At 45.9% G+C, this 13696-nt stretch overlaps 1 long non-coding RNA gene across 1 annotated transcript in view; it reads right to left on the bottom strand.

Annotated features, from left to right (window-relative positions):
- LOC134427946 (uncharacterized) overlaps window positions 1–13696 on the bottom strand; it is a 123549-nt gene that overhangs the window by 29673 nt on the left and 80180 nt on the right. Inside the window, exon 6 of the long non-coding RNA XR_010030275.1 lies at window positions 3771–4143. This is a non-coding gene — a long non-coding RNA (uncharacterized LOC134427946). The remainder of the gene's footprint in view (window positions 1–3770; window positions 4144–13696) is intronic.

Here is a 13696-nt window from a genome sequence, read left to right as displayed (position 1 = left end):
AGCACAGCCTTGGCCCACAGCCACACCACAGAGGGCTGCTATCTCTGGGCATCTCATGGGGCACTGCAGAAAGCAGTGCTGGTGGTTTGGCTCTGAAATAAAGTGGTCTTCCGTGGGCAGCATCACTCAAAGATGAGTCCCATGCTTGCAAGAACATGCCAGGATTGAGCCAGGAGGGTGCAAACAGTGGGACTTTCAGCCACAATGTTCTCACTGACTGTGCTGGCCATAGCCACCATTCTTATACTGACCTAAAGAATGGTTTCTGCTGGACCCTGGGGCTTGACCCCCTGCTGTGCATTACAGGGCTGCCACAGGCCAGCTGGAAGATAGTTGTAATTAAAGGGGAAGTGAAGTACCTTGCGATGGTCACAGATAAACTGAAAAACTCCTTTGGGACCACCTGGCAGAAGAAACTGATGTTTCACATTGAGTCTCTCTCCATCAAGGATGGCATTTTAGCAGATTTGCTCTGATCTGTGAAGATGACCCTGCCCTTAGTACAACACTACAAGAGTATTGTTGTGTGGAAGACACTCCCCTGTGAGGAAAACCACATGGTAATTCAGAGTGCCCTTCCTAGGAACCTCTTACAGGAAGTTTGACCATGCTTGGGTGGCTGGGTGGGGAGCCAGTCTTGCTTCCTGCCCAGGAGGACTCCTAGGAGCAAACTTGCCTTTGTGGACAGTGCTCAGTTAGGGGAGTTCACCAAGGCCACTCTCCATCAAGAGCTTTGCCCAGATGCACTGCAGAAGCTGAACATCTCATGCTGTCAGTCCTGCTCTAAGAGGCAAAGACAAGGCACAAAGAAGCTGCTTGGGCTTGGTGGGAGAAGCTTCTCTGTCTTTCTCCTACCTGATAAACACCCAGACAACCCCTTGACTCATCAGCAGCTACCAGGTTAACCTCCAAAGACAGAAAGGGAAAGAGGAAGGAAAAGAACCTGTCCTGAAAGAGATGGGAGGACGGAGAGATGCAAGCTCGAAGTCTGGAGAAAAGCTCTTGCTGTCAGCAGGAGGGGATGGCTTTTCACACCACAGAACTGGAAGCAAAGCCTTTGTCCAGTGGGAGAAAAGAGTCCCTGGATGTGAAGCCTAAAGTTATCAGCTGTGCACACAAGGACTTCTAAGTGAAGATGCATTTGCACAGCTCTAAGATGCCCTGTTTTAGACACATGAACAGTCTCCTTTCCCCTCCTCAATCCCACATCCTCCCAGGCACACAGAAAATCCTCAGAGCTTCGATCTGCAACAACAAAACCTTGACACAAGCACCTCTGACCTACAGACACAAATCCATTTACTGCTGGGCTGGGAGGCTGGACAAAGAAGAGTGGTGTCTCAGAGCTGGGTGCCAGGGCCACTCTCTGATTCAGCAAAGCCCCTGATAAGAAATGTCATCCTCCATTCAGTAATTTTAGCCCATGAGATAAGAATCTCTATCAGTCTCAAACATATGGCTGGCTGCAGTGCATGCAGCAAAATGAGACGGGTAATTTATTTGCTTGTGCTAAGAGCACTCCCAGACCCAGAAAAGCTGACGCAATGAAATAATAAGTGCCAAATTACACTCTATTCTTCTTTGGAGACCTGGAAGAGGCTCCTGTGAGATACAAGGGGTTCTATCTCTCTCCTTCAAGCCACCAAGAAGACAACAGTCCCTCCTACATGACTAATTGAAGACTGAGCTGCACAGCATTTTCTAAGGTCTGTTCTTCTCATTAATCCCATTTGTTACATAGGAATTCACACCCACAGATAGGACTGGTGCTCTCTGTGAAGTGCCAGTAGATGCTTCCCAGGGGAAGAAGTGGAGGGGTTAAATGACAGAATTACACAGGAGTGAGGGTGAATTCCAATCTCCTGGTCATTGGAGCAGGACCATCAGCCCACCAGGTGCTGTGATGTCCCCTGGCTGAATCCAACTTAGCACCTCTGATTTAGGTGACCTTGGCTAATCCATATAAACACAACACTGGGCCAGCGGCTGCATGGCTTGGGTTGCTCAGAGTAATGAGCTCCATAACCTGAGCACAACAGGAGCATCTGATCCATGGGGACAAATGGACATAAAGGACACTCATAAGAAACACTTAGCACATTTAACCACTGGATTCTGCAAGGATCTCCTGAGAAAAGCTCATTCCCAAAGCACTCTTTCTTATACTCTTTCCTCTCTTAGCTATCACCAAGAGAGATACCAAACTAGATGGTCTCGCTCTGTACAGCCACTTCTATTCCCTTTCATCTTCAACACTGTGGCTGCTGTTCAATGTGTATCACACATTTTGTCACCTCACCTTTAAATGGGGGAATTTCAATGCAAGATTAACATCTAAACATCCACTCTGAAACAGAAACTTTGGCTTAACGAACAAATACTTAAATTTGGTTCTTCCAAGGAACTGGGCCAGAGCCAGACTTTGAAAGAGTTCTTCATCTCTCTGATTCAAATCTGCTTTAGAAATGTAGCAGCTACACATTTAGTCATAGATAGTCTCTTCATAGATGTGAAACTATTGTTGCTTCCCAGATAGTGGTACCTTCCCACCACCACATCTACCCATGTCACTAGCATTCTCACTGGAAAAATCAGCAGTTAAACCAACAGCTGAATGAATCACAGAGATTAAAAACTTCTGATACAAAGTGATGGTCCTTCCAGCTCAGTGCTGAGACATGAGGGTGAGGGACAGCCAGGAAATCTCTGATCTGAGGAGAAGGAGGAGATTTTCACCTCAGTGGAGTTCAGTTCAGCATTTTTCATCATTGCCAAATTTATTAGGGCATATTGCCATGACAGTACAGGTCCCCATGCACACACTGGCATGGCCTTCATGGTACCATCACACACACCACACATACTCAGAGGGAGAGTCTGATGAACCCTTTCCACCCTCACCACCATCCAGCCTTCAGAGTGCACGGAGCGCACCAAGTGCAGCAGAGGAAAGCTGAATGTCCCCCATGCCCATGGAGCTGTACTGCTAGAACAGACCAAGCCTGGCACCCCTCTGTCATCCTGGCCAGCCTTCTCCTCCAAGGAATGCTTCCAGCGCTCCAGAGCCCAGGGTCCAACATGGGAGGAGCCATGCACGTTTATGAGGAAAAACATTTGCAGCAGGAAAGAAGCTAAAAACTAAATCAAGCTTCAACTTTCTTTTCCACAACCTATGTTTTTCAGTTCTCTGAAGGTAGTAAACTGGAAACAGGTAATTTCACTCTATTTTCTGCCTTTCTCCTCTTGTGGCTTTGGACAAAGCAATGTGAAAGCCCATACATTTCAGCTCCCTCTGTATCTCATCAGTTTGGAAAACACAAAAACACATCACTGTCCTGCTCTAGAGCTACAAAGAGTGCAGTGCAAACAGTGTGAGGGACTTGTCATCCTCACTGCCAACAACAGAGCAGCAAGATCCTCAGGCATAAAGCAAAGGCACAAGTGATCTCCAGAAACAGCACATTTAATATGTATATGTGTGTGTGTGTGTGTGTGTGTGTGTGTGAGCACAGATGCTTGAAAAATTAAGTCTTAGATATGTGGACAATTAAGGCAGTCAAGATTTGCTGATGATTTTTACATGAAGCCTGCTCAAGGCATGGGTGATGCAGGACACAGGAAGTGGCCAGGGAGCAGGACAGAGACTGGGGACAGTAGGAGAAACTACTCAATGCATGGGCTCATTACTCTTCACTTTTCTTGTCTGATGGATACTTCAGTGAGGTATGAAGGAAAGAAAATGTTTTGCATTTGTTTGTTGGTTTTTTTACCTTGTTAAAAAGCTTCAGTCCCACTCTGGAGGTCAGGAAGCTGGCTTGTAGCCTCACCTCTTCTCTTTCTTCTATCTTCCCCTAGGCACACTTTCCCAAATAAAATCTGTCTCTAAACCAAGATGTGTATGCCACACTTTTCTCCTTTTGAGCACTCCTTCCAAGAGCAGCACAGCATTGGTTTTCATTACTTGTGTAAAGCAGCCAACTCCATTCTATCTCCTTGTGTGACACTGGAAATATAAATTTAATTTCCTCTGTCCCCAAAGTCAAGGGGAAGGGTTGCCTGGCAAGTTCAGAAAGTCTTCTGAAATACTGTAATCCAACCCAAATTGCAGCTCATCAGGTTTCATCTTCCAAACAGTGGATAGACCTATAAAGAAAACACAGTTTTAATATCTGGATCAGGACAGATTGACAAATCTTCAGGTTTTATACAAGATTTCTATTAGTATCAAGAGAGTGATACTGGTTCACCCACCAAAGGACACCCTGACCTTGCAGTACTGACAAAAGAATATCTTGTTGTTGCCTCAAGATGCAGCCAATGGAAGGTACTAGTCTAACTGAGATGAATAAGAGATGTCAAAGAAAAGTACAGTTTTATCATCCTTGTGAGATTTAAAGATCTTGTTTTTTTTTTTTTTTCTACCATTCTGAATAAGTGGAAAGAAATATAAAAAACTTGAAATTTTGAAAGTTGCTGAATTGAAACTCATTTTGACTTGAAACACTTTGTTTCAGCAGTTGGAAAATTTCCCTTTGGAGTCACAAACTTTTACATTTTGTATTATAACTTCCATTAGAAACAAAGACTCCTTTCAAATACAAGCCAAAATGGAGTCAGTAAGTTTAGGTGTACTGTCAGTAGCCAACCCTCTCCAATTTTTACTACACTTTCCCCAAAAAGGAGGATTACTGAGGCTGACTGTCTCCTGAGGGTGCGTTCAACTGCAACATCACAGGGGATTAGTGACAAAGTAACAGTCAGCTCAAATGCTGACAAAGGAAACTGTAATCAAAGGTACTGTAATCAAATTAAGTGGATTTTAATACACAATACAACACAGTTAGCTTTACATGTAAATTCTGCCCTAAGACAACATAAGTGTTCGAGTGCAGACTGTCACAAACCAGCAAAATGACTACACTGTGTGCTGATTAACACTAATGCAGACATTGCTCTGCTGGGTATAACACACTGCTCCACTGAGGAGGCAGGAACAACTCCAGAAATCAGATTTAGATTAAATTCTAAGTTTTATCAAAAATAGCCATTTTTTTTGTGTGCAGAGAGAAATGGAAGCATTTAGATACTTTATCTAAACTAAAGACTTTCATGATGTCCAGGAGCTCCTCCACTGGACACTAGCCAGGCATAAGCAACCCAACATAAAGGACTTGAGCAAGAAAGAAGCAGCCTTCATCTGTGTTCAGGGGACATTTGAAAGAGATGGAAAATAAACACAATGGAGATGTCCCCAAGGTTTCTTTGTGTGGGAAGAGCTGCAGAAGAAGAGGCCAGCAGCCCTATCCCATTAGGGAGGACCTGCAAACTAACTCCAACCCAGCAAAGAGAGGATTGCCAGGGTGGGCCAGTGACATAGAAAGTCAGGTTTAGGAGGCAGCTGGGAATAACTTGTAGTTTAGCCTCATAAAAGAAGAGCCCTCTAATATTAATGGAAACTTGGTCCTACCCAGATTTAATGTTCCTAGTTACAGAGATTAACAGTGAAGTAAGGGCCTTGCCCATGGCAGAGGGGTTGGAATAGATGATCTCTACAGCCTCTTCCAGGCCTTTCTATGATATCATTCTATGAGAAGCAGGAAAGTTGGTCTATGCTGCAGAAGAAACCTCTTCCTTGAGTGCAGGATGTGGCACAGGAGGTACAAAGCCACTGATGCTCAAACACACCTTGGCTAGGGAAGGCAAGCAGCGTGGTCCATTGCCAGAAGAAACAAGATCATAGCTTGATGTGGTGGAAGCAAATGGCTCTGCACTGCCTGGGAGCATGGGGAGCACAGCTAACAAGGTGGCAACTGGAAACAAGATGGGGCCCAAGCCATGAGGGTGGTAATGCATTCACAGCTCCAGAAACATGTCTCTGACCATCTCTTGCTGCTTTCTGTGTTCACGTGACAAACATTTAGAAGCCACACTGCCTCTCCTGCTCCAAGATCTGCTGTGCTGTTTCAGCATCTTTACTCTCTGAAGGACCACACACACAAACAAGGTGCTGCAGCCTCCTCTGGGACTGTGCAATGTCCACCTCCATCCTGTGAATCACCCAGCTGGGCCGCTCTCTGACACGTAACCAAGAGCACTGGATGGCCCTTCCTTGGCCAGCTCACGGTGCTGTGTCACTCATTAGAGAGAAAGAGGCAGAAATAGGATGAGATCTACGCCTTTGGGCCATTCATCTCACAGGCACCTACCACACCAACATCTCCTCGCAGAAGGGCTTTGCCACACCCCAACCACACGTTTCCACCTTCTTCCCCCATTTTAACCTGCATAACCTCCAACGTCACCCCATCATCCCTGGAGGGAGGTGACAAACCAGCCTTCATATGGGGAGATGAGATTCTCTTTTCTTCAAAGACCTTGTGGCTGCCATGACCTTTCCACATCAGTAGTTTGCAGTGAGCACCACAAACTGGTCTGCTCTGAAGACGTGCTCTCTGTGACACAGAAAATGAGCCAGCAGCAGAAGTCATTGGGGAAGAGGGAGGAAGAACAGCGTGATGTAAGGAGCTGCTCACCAGATCTGAGTCCATATTGGAAGGGCTGTGACCCAGGGCTTGGAGTGTGCAGCCTAGAAAGACTGCACAGCTCAGGGCACTGGGAATTATGGAACATAATCCTCAGGCTGCTGGCAATGTTCCTGTGGGCAGGGCACAAGGCTGACACAGTGACATTAAAAGCACAGCTCCCAGTAGTATCCTGGCTGCCCAAAGCCCTGGCATGAGGCAGCTGAGCTGTCCCAAAGCTGACCCTCCCTGGAGGAACAGCACATGCTGACAATCCTGGCACAGGGATTAGCAAGGCAGTGCTGAAGTGCTAAACAGATACAACCAGGGAGAGAAACAGCTTCCCACTAATGAGGGGACAGGCAGGAGTATCTCCTCACACAAGGAGAGCTTGTGTGAGCCCTGCTCTCAGCTGAAGTCAGTGTTCAGACAGACAAATGTCTTGGCCACATGGCTGAGTTGCAACAGCACAGGTACACAGTGACCTGTAACCAGGCAAACCTGGGGCACAGTACTTAAAATTACATGCAAGATTACTTCCAAACACCCTGCATGAATGGTAAAAGCAAGAATTATTTGGGTTACAGTCTGGATTGCCTTCCTTTCCCACGCTTCCTCGGCAGCTGGCTGTCCTTGCTTTTACTGCTAAACTTCCCCCTCCTCCATTTCTGCATTACTCATAAATTAGCATCACACACAGCAGCAGGCAGTAAAACACAGCAGCAGCACTGCTGAAGGCATTGACTTCAACAGTGGCTTAAGCAGATGTGCTAAGGAAACATCTGGATGATATTACCAAAAAGCTTTCTAGGTTCCCCATCAGATCAACACCTCTGTTTCCTCTGAATCATTACACATAAAAAACAACATAGAACCAATAATAAAAACATCTCAGTTGGAAATACACTTAAATCTCTGTGTCTAGTATCTAGAAATTCACCAGCACTGACCCAAACCCCAATGGAAGCAGCCAGTCCATGACCCCCAGGCAAGAAGCTTGGTGCTACACTCCACAGCCAGCAATGACAGGTTTGACTGGCACAGTGCTTGCAGGTTAACCATCTTCACAGGACAAAACAATCTGTGAAGATCCAAAGAGGTCAAAAAAGCCTGCAGAACTTTGGAGCCAGTGGTAGGCATCGGTCCTGTCCCACCATCCACTGGAGATCTCAGTGTTATTTCCCCCTTGTGAACTACTTTCCTTCCTCCAGCTCTGTAAAACACATTCCTAGCAGCTCCCAGTTTTGTAAAGATTTTTGACGTGCGGCTGGTACAGGGAGAAATGTTGGACTAAAGCTCCTTTCAGAATAAAAAAAAAATAATAATACATCAAAAAGATTAAAGAGATGTTTGGCATATTAAAGAAAGGGGTGCGTGGAAACTTTTTAAAAATACAAGACCTACAGGACTGGCTGAGCTAAGAGGCGTAATTAGCCCAAGGTGAGCTCACAAGGCAGCTCCATGGTGCCTGGCTCCACAGACCAGGGATGTCACGTACCAGCAGAGGCCCTGTTATCTGCAGGCCTTGGGCTGGCACAGCTGATGGGAGTGTGAGGTTTCATACCTGTACCCACACTTCAAGAATACTGCTGGAAAAACTGGAGAGAGTTCAGAGGACAACCACAAGAACAAACCTGGGCTTGTAGCATAGAGCTCAAGGAAGTCAATCAAAGAGAAAGTTAAAAGGCACCTCGCAGCCTGTAGGTACCTGTCAGAAGAGTGCTCTCAGCCTGCCAGACAAAGGCATAACGAGACCAAAGGTTGAAAGTTGAAGTTCAACAGAAAACAAACCAGAAGCAACGATACCATTTTTCTAAACTTCAAGTAATTAACAGAGAGAAAAGTCCTCCAACTGGCATGGCCAAGGATCTAGTACTGGCAATTTTCAAAATAAGATGGGATGCTTCCACCTTGCTTCTCTTGCTCCCCCAAAAATGTATGCTTGGTTGCATTCACAACTGCTGACTGCAGAGTAGAAATAAATTCAAGGAATCTCTGTTATACAGCAGGTCAGACTAAGCAAGCACAATGTCCTTAAAACCTAGAAATCCATGAGAAACAAAGAACAAGAGGCTCAGCTGCTGGTGGTGTGAAGAACAAGCTGTCCCACTATCAGTGGTCGGGCTTGTACAGCCCCAGACATCCCTGCCCCATCCAAAGGTCCTCTGTATCCCATGACTACCCATGTGTGGATTCTGAAGAGCAGCAAAAGTGCCAGATCCATACCACAAGCAGCAAAACAAAATGCTGTTAAACCAAGAAACCCACTCTGATGTTTTTTTCCCAGCTAAAAACAACAGGAAAAATCATATCCAGGCAAAAGTGAATTAAAAAAAATACCCCCACTGACCAGAAACAAAGCATAACATAAGAAATAAGCATTTTACAGTGAGAACAGTCACTCATTGGAATAACCTCCCCAGGGAGATGGCAAAGTCTCCATCACTGGAGGTCTCAAAGACACAACTGGACAAGGTTGCTGCAATCACCTTGGCTCCCTTTCCCACAAAAGACTGAACCAGACAATTCCTTCCAGTCTGGGCTGGTCTGTGGCTCTACGAAAGGCACACAAAACTTTCCTGACTACAAGCACTCGAGCCAAAGGAATGAAGCTCCCAGTTCTGACACTCTGAAACCACCCATTGATGTTTATCACAATTATGCTTGCAGGTTCCCTTTGTGCTTCTTGATTCCAGGATCTTCACATCTGCTGGGTTCCTCTAAGCCTCAAAGGCATATCCCAGGATATAGTCTCTCAAAGAGCTGGAAAGCCCTCCCTCAAACAGAAAGCAAATTTCAGCTCCTGCCTGGTTTGTTTAAAGTTTTCATCATCATGGTACTGGTTCATGGTTGTGCATTTGCAATACCTTCCCTCATTCCTGCCCCTTCTTCCTTTAGGGCTTAAAACGTGGGGGGCTCATTGTGACAGCCATAGGATTAAAAGGGTAACTAACCTGTGGCACAAAAATCAAGGAGCTGGTACTGCTTCCTAAGAAACCTGGAGGCTGCAGTCAGAATCCACCAACCTCCACCAACCCTAAACCTGCACTTGGTAGCTGGAAACTACAAAGGGAACCAGGGATGGGGACCAACTTCTGGGGCTGCAAAGCACAGCAATCACTCCCAAAGACTTTAGGGCCATTGGGTCACCCAGTCTGAATCTTGCATAAGGGAGGTCACAAGTTTCATTCCTACCTTTGATTTGAGCAGTACTGCTAGTGTTTGCCTAAGCCCCACCTTCCAGAGAGGCATGCAGGCTCCATGCAAAGAGCTCAAGATATGGAGATGGTAAGTCACCTTTTTGATGGCTGGTTCAAATACTTAAAAGCCTTTGGTATTTAAAAAGGGCACTTTAACTCTGACTTATCTGCACTGCATTTGTGGCCAGGGGTGCCTGTGATATAGCTGCTGGCTGAGGGAGATGCTTTGCCTGATTTTCTCAGCTGTTCACAAATCCATCTCCAGGAGAAACCCTGGGGCCTCTCTTCCCCTGCAGACAGCCTGTCTTCTGCCTCCACCCTTTTTTCTGAATTTATATTAGCCAAAGGAGAAGAGGAGCTTTCAAAGGATTTAGCACAAGAGCCTGGCAGGGATTTGCTTCTGCGGGTGGCTGGTAAGCAGAAGAGGGGAGGAAAGGAAAGGCAGAGCAAACGCTTTCATCCCCATTGTTTCCATTCCAAGGTGAAGCCACACATTTCTCCACACCCATTTCCCCCCACCCCAAACATGTTCTGCTCTCTTACCAGCTTTTCCATATACTCACACATACAAGGCTGCCTTTCCCCAAATATCCTCCTCAGATACCTCACAACCACAGACTCCTGTGACCCTGTGCCACACTCCCACAGTCTCGTTAACAATAATTATTACCCAAGTTACTAAACCTGCTCCTCAGTGCTCACCTGTCAAAGGACAGCTCTAACCTGGCTGGCTAAGCAGCACTCACCACCAGGCAGGGAAACCTGGGCTGAAGAAGATGCTCACAGCAAATACATCCGATAGAAACAGGGATCACATTCCACTACCCAGAGCTGCATCTGCACAGAGAGCTCCTCTTGCCTACCCTAGCTGCCATCTGCAGCTCATCCCATTTGCATGGGCACAGGTTTCAAAAGCCTTGTACTGAAGCTTCAGCACTTTCACAGAGTCTTTGGTATTCAAAAGGTTTATTTTAAAATTGGGTTTGTTTATCTCTAAGCACAGATTAATTTCCAATTTATGTCAGCAAAAGAAAGACCAAAATGCAAAACAAAAATGAAAAAAAAGCTCGCCTGACTTGGAAGCCTAAAAATAGACCTGTGTATTGCAAAGAGTGAACTGTCAAGCAAAGGCTGTGGATTGAAGGTTCAAATGAATAATGTGTTTGTTTTTCCTGCTTCAATACTTTCCTGCTGTTATCACTGTACAAATAAGTCAGCACATGCTAATTACTCTGATGGCAATTTCCTGGGAACTGGTACTTAAGTATCAGGCCAAATTTAATGCCAAGCATCACAGACTAGTCCTCCCCCTGTACTCCCAAACAAACAAACAAGCCCAGCTGCCAAACCCCCCTGTCCTTTCCTTCATCACTGCAGACCCACCACTCCCAGCACGGTCCCACTCCTGACTCCAGCCCAGGCTGTAGGATCTGCCCTGAGGAACAAGTGTTTCCCAACAAGCCTGGTGAAACCTAAGGTGCTCATGTAGAATTTGATCTGGCAGTGCCAGAACTTGGACTTATATCCTTCAAGGCATCCCAACATATGAACAAATTGTGGATCTCAAATAGTATTTGTGCAGTAAAAGTGGTTTAATCTTGGGAACTGAGAGTATAAGTACATTTTTGCAAGGCACACACATCAAGAGAGAAAGGATGGGAAGTGAAATGTCTGTGAAGTGTTTTTATAAGGCACCCAACAAACCAGTCTCAAGACCCTTTTAGCCCAAAACCATCCCACAAAGCTAACAGTTTATATTCATGGGTGAAATACATCAAAGAACCACCTAAACAATGCCTGTGGCTTCTGCTGCATTTTTTTCTCCCCCACTTGGTATTTATACAGCCATGGATTTGCACTGTAATTCAGTCAAATGCATTAGAGCAAAGATGAAGGAGGAGGGAGAAGAGGGGGGAAAATGCTATTACCTGTGTTACATCCCAAGTGGCATTGAATTTCTGTATAAACCTTCACTGCAACCTCAACCCAATGCAGGCTGTTTGCTGAACAAGCAATATAAACCCAGCATCCTCCTTTGTGGACTTTTTCAGCTTTCAGACTTTTTTTTTTGAAGGATGGTTGGATTGCTTTGGATTTATTGTATTATCACTTCTTTTCTGCTTTCCCTGTGAGGCAAAGGGTTAAGCGACCTTTCAGATCCTCCCTGGATGCAACTCCATGCATAACAAGAAAGCTTCCAGCCCAGTGAAAACAACTTGAAAGAGGAGCAGTGACCCAGCTACAGGCTTAAGTTTCAGGTCACAACACCCCTGCTCAAAACCATCCATCTTCCACTGGCCACAAGTCTGCAGCCAGTCACCTCCCATTAGTGTGATTTGTCTCCAGGATTTGCAGGAAAACACCTTTTGGGGACTTAGCTGTTTTTAGCATCCTCTCTTGCACAAGAGATGAGAGCTGTGAGCTAACAAGGGATGCTGCAGGTACACACTGATGCAGCATCCCCTTGCATCCAGTAATAAGTGCTAAAAACACATGGACCATTAGGAAAAATAAATTAATAAATATATAAATAAACCAAAATGCAATTGTGAGCTTTGGTTTAATTTACTCTCAACTTCTGCAAGGAAATGGGTGTTTACAGCTCCTGTCAACCTGGACACATGCACACCACATTGCATGGCAGAATCAAAGCTGTTTGGCTGGCACAGGAGCATCATGCTGCTCTTTTAAAAGCCCTGGATCAAAGGAAAGAGAGGATTTGGTGTTACTGCACACTGAGTCAGGGAAATAGCAAATCTCAGGAGTACTACATGCTGGAAGAAGGCTGCAGAGAGGAAGGGTGTGCCTGTTCTCCCCTGCTCCAAAAGGGGTTCCCTCAGGTCTGTTAGAAATATTCACCTGATTGACCACAGAACTGGGGGTGATAGAATCACAGAATGGTTTAGGTTGAAAGGGAGCTTTAAAGTCACATAGTTCAAGGCCCCTGCAATGAGCACAGACATCAATTCCATCCTCATGCTGCAGCAAAGATGCTGGTAAGCAACCCACTGCTGAGATCAGTCAGCAGAAGGTTCAAAACCCAGCTCCACACAAGCCAAACAGAAACATGGCTCCTGGGAGGGGGATCTTGGCTTATCTGGGGCAAGAAGGACAAAAAAACATACATGTGGCATCCAGCCCCAAGCCTGGCACTCAGCCCAGCTCCTCCCAGCCTCACATCTACCAGAGCCGGCCTTGCTCTGAACTGATGCTAATAGAGAGCATCAGGATGGGAAGCAAATATAGAAAAAGATGAGAATGTGAAAAGATTTATCAAACACTCTCCCAACCTCTACCATTTTGTGCTGATAACTTTAAAAGCAAGAGCACAAAGGAACAACCTGCGTGTGCAGGGAACTGGGCACTGAGACTTTACCATTTATCACCATCAACCAAACTGCCCTGGGAAGTAGGGCAGGCACAAAGCCCAAGGAGGTTCCCAGTTCAGCAGCAACTCCCAAGGTTTCAATGTGATTAGGCTGGTGACTCTCCCCCACAAGCTTTCTGGCACTGGGACCAGCCCATGATATTGTTCCTATTAGTTCCTCCCTCTCAGCCATGCCAGTGCATGCCAGTTTGCCATGCGAGACTGCAAACTGGACTGGACAACCAAATCTACAGAATAGCAACCCAAGGGAGGGAAAAAATGTCAGTTGGATGGGTTCCCTGCTGTGAGTGTGTTCAGCAACATCCTTTGTTGTCGGCAGCCTGAGGTTGGTTTTGGGTGTAGCAGTGCAGAAGGACAGACAGATATTACAGTAACACTGCTCAGCTGCTGAAGGGATGAACCACCGAATGCCACCTTGGGCTTTTTGGTTTTTAGTGACTAGCTGTATTTTTATGTGCTATCAAAAAACTGGACTGAATTTGCTGAAGGGATCCCATTTCTCAGCTGACTGGCTTACTGTGTGGTCCTGCAGCACCAGAGGAACCAGCTAGCAACATTGACTGCAAACCAAGGCAAGCTGTTTTGGA

The sequence above is a fragment of the Melospiza melodia genome, chromosome 1 (assembly GCF_035770615.1).
Source record: "Melospiza melodia melodia isolate bMelMel2 chromosome 1, bMelMel2.pri, whole genome shotgun sequence".
Classification (NCBI taxonomy): domain Eukaryota; kingdom Metazoa; phylum Chordata; class Aves; order Passeriformes; family Passerellidae; genus Melospiza; species Melospiza melodia.
Note: the sequence above shows the minus strand (reverse complement) of the source record. Positions and strands in the feature narration are given on the sequence as shown.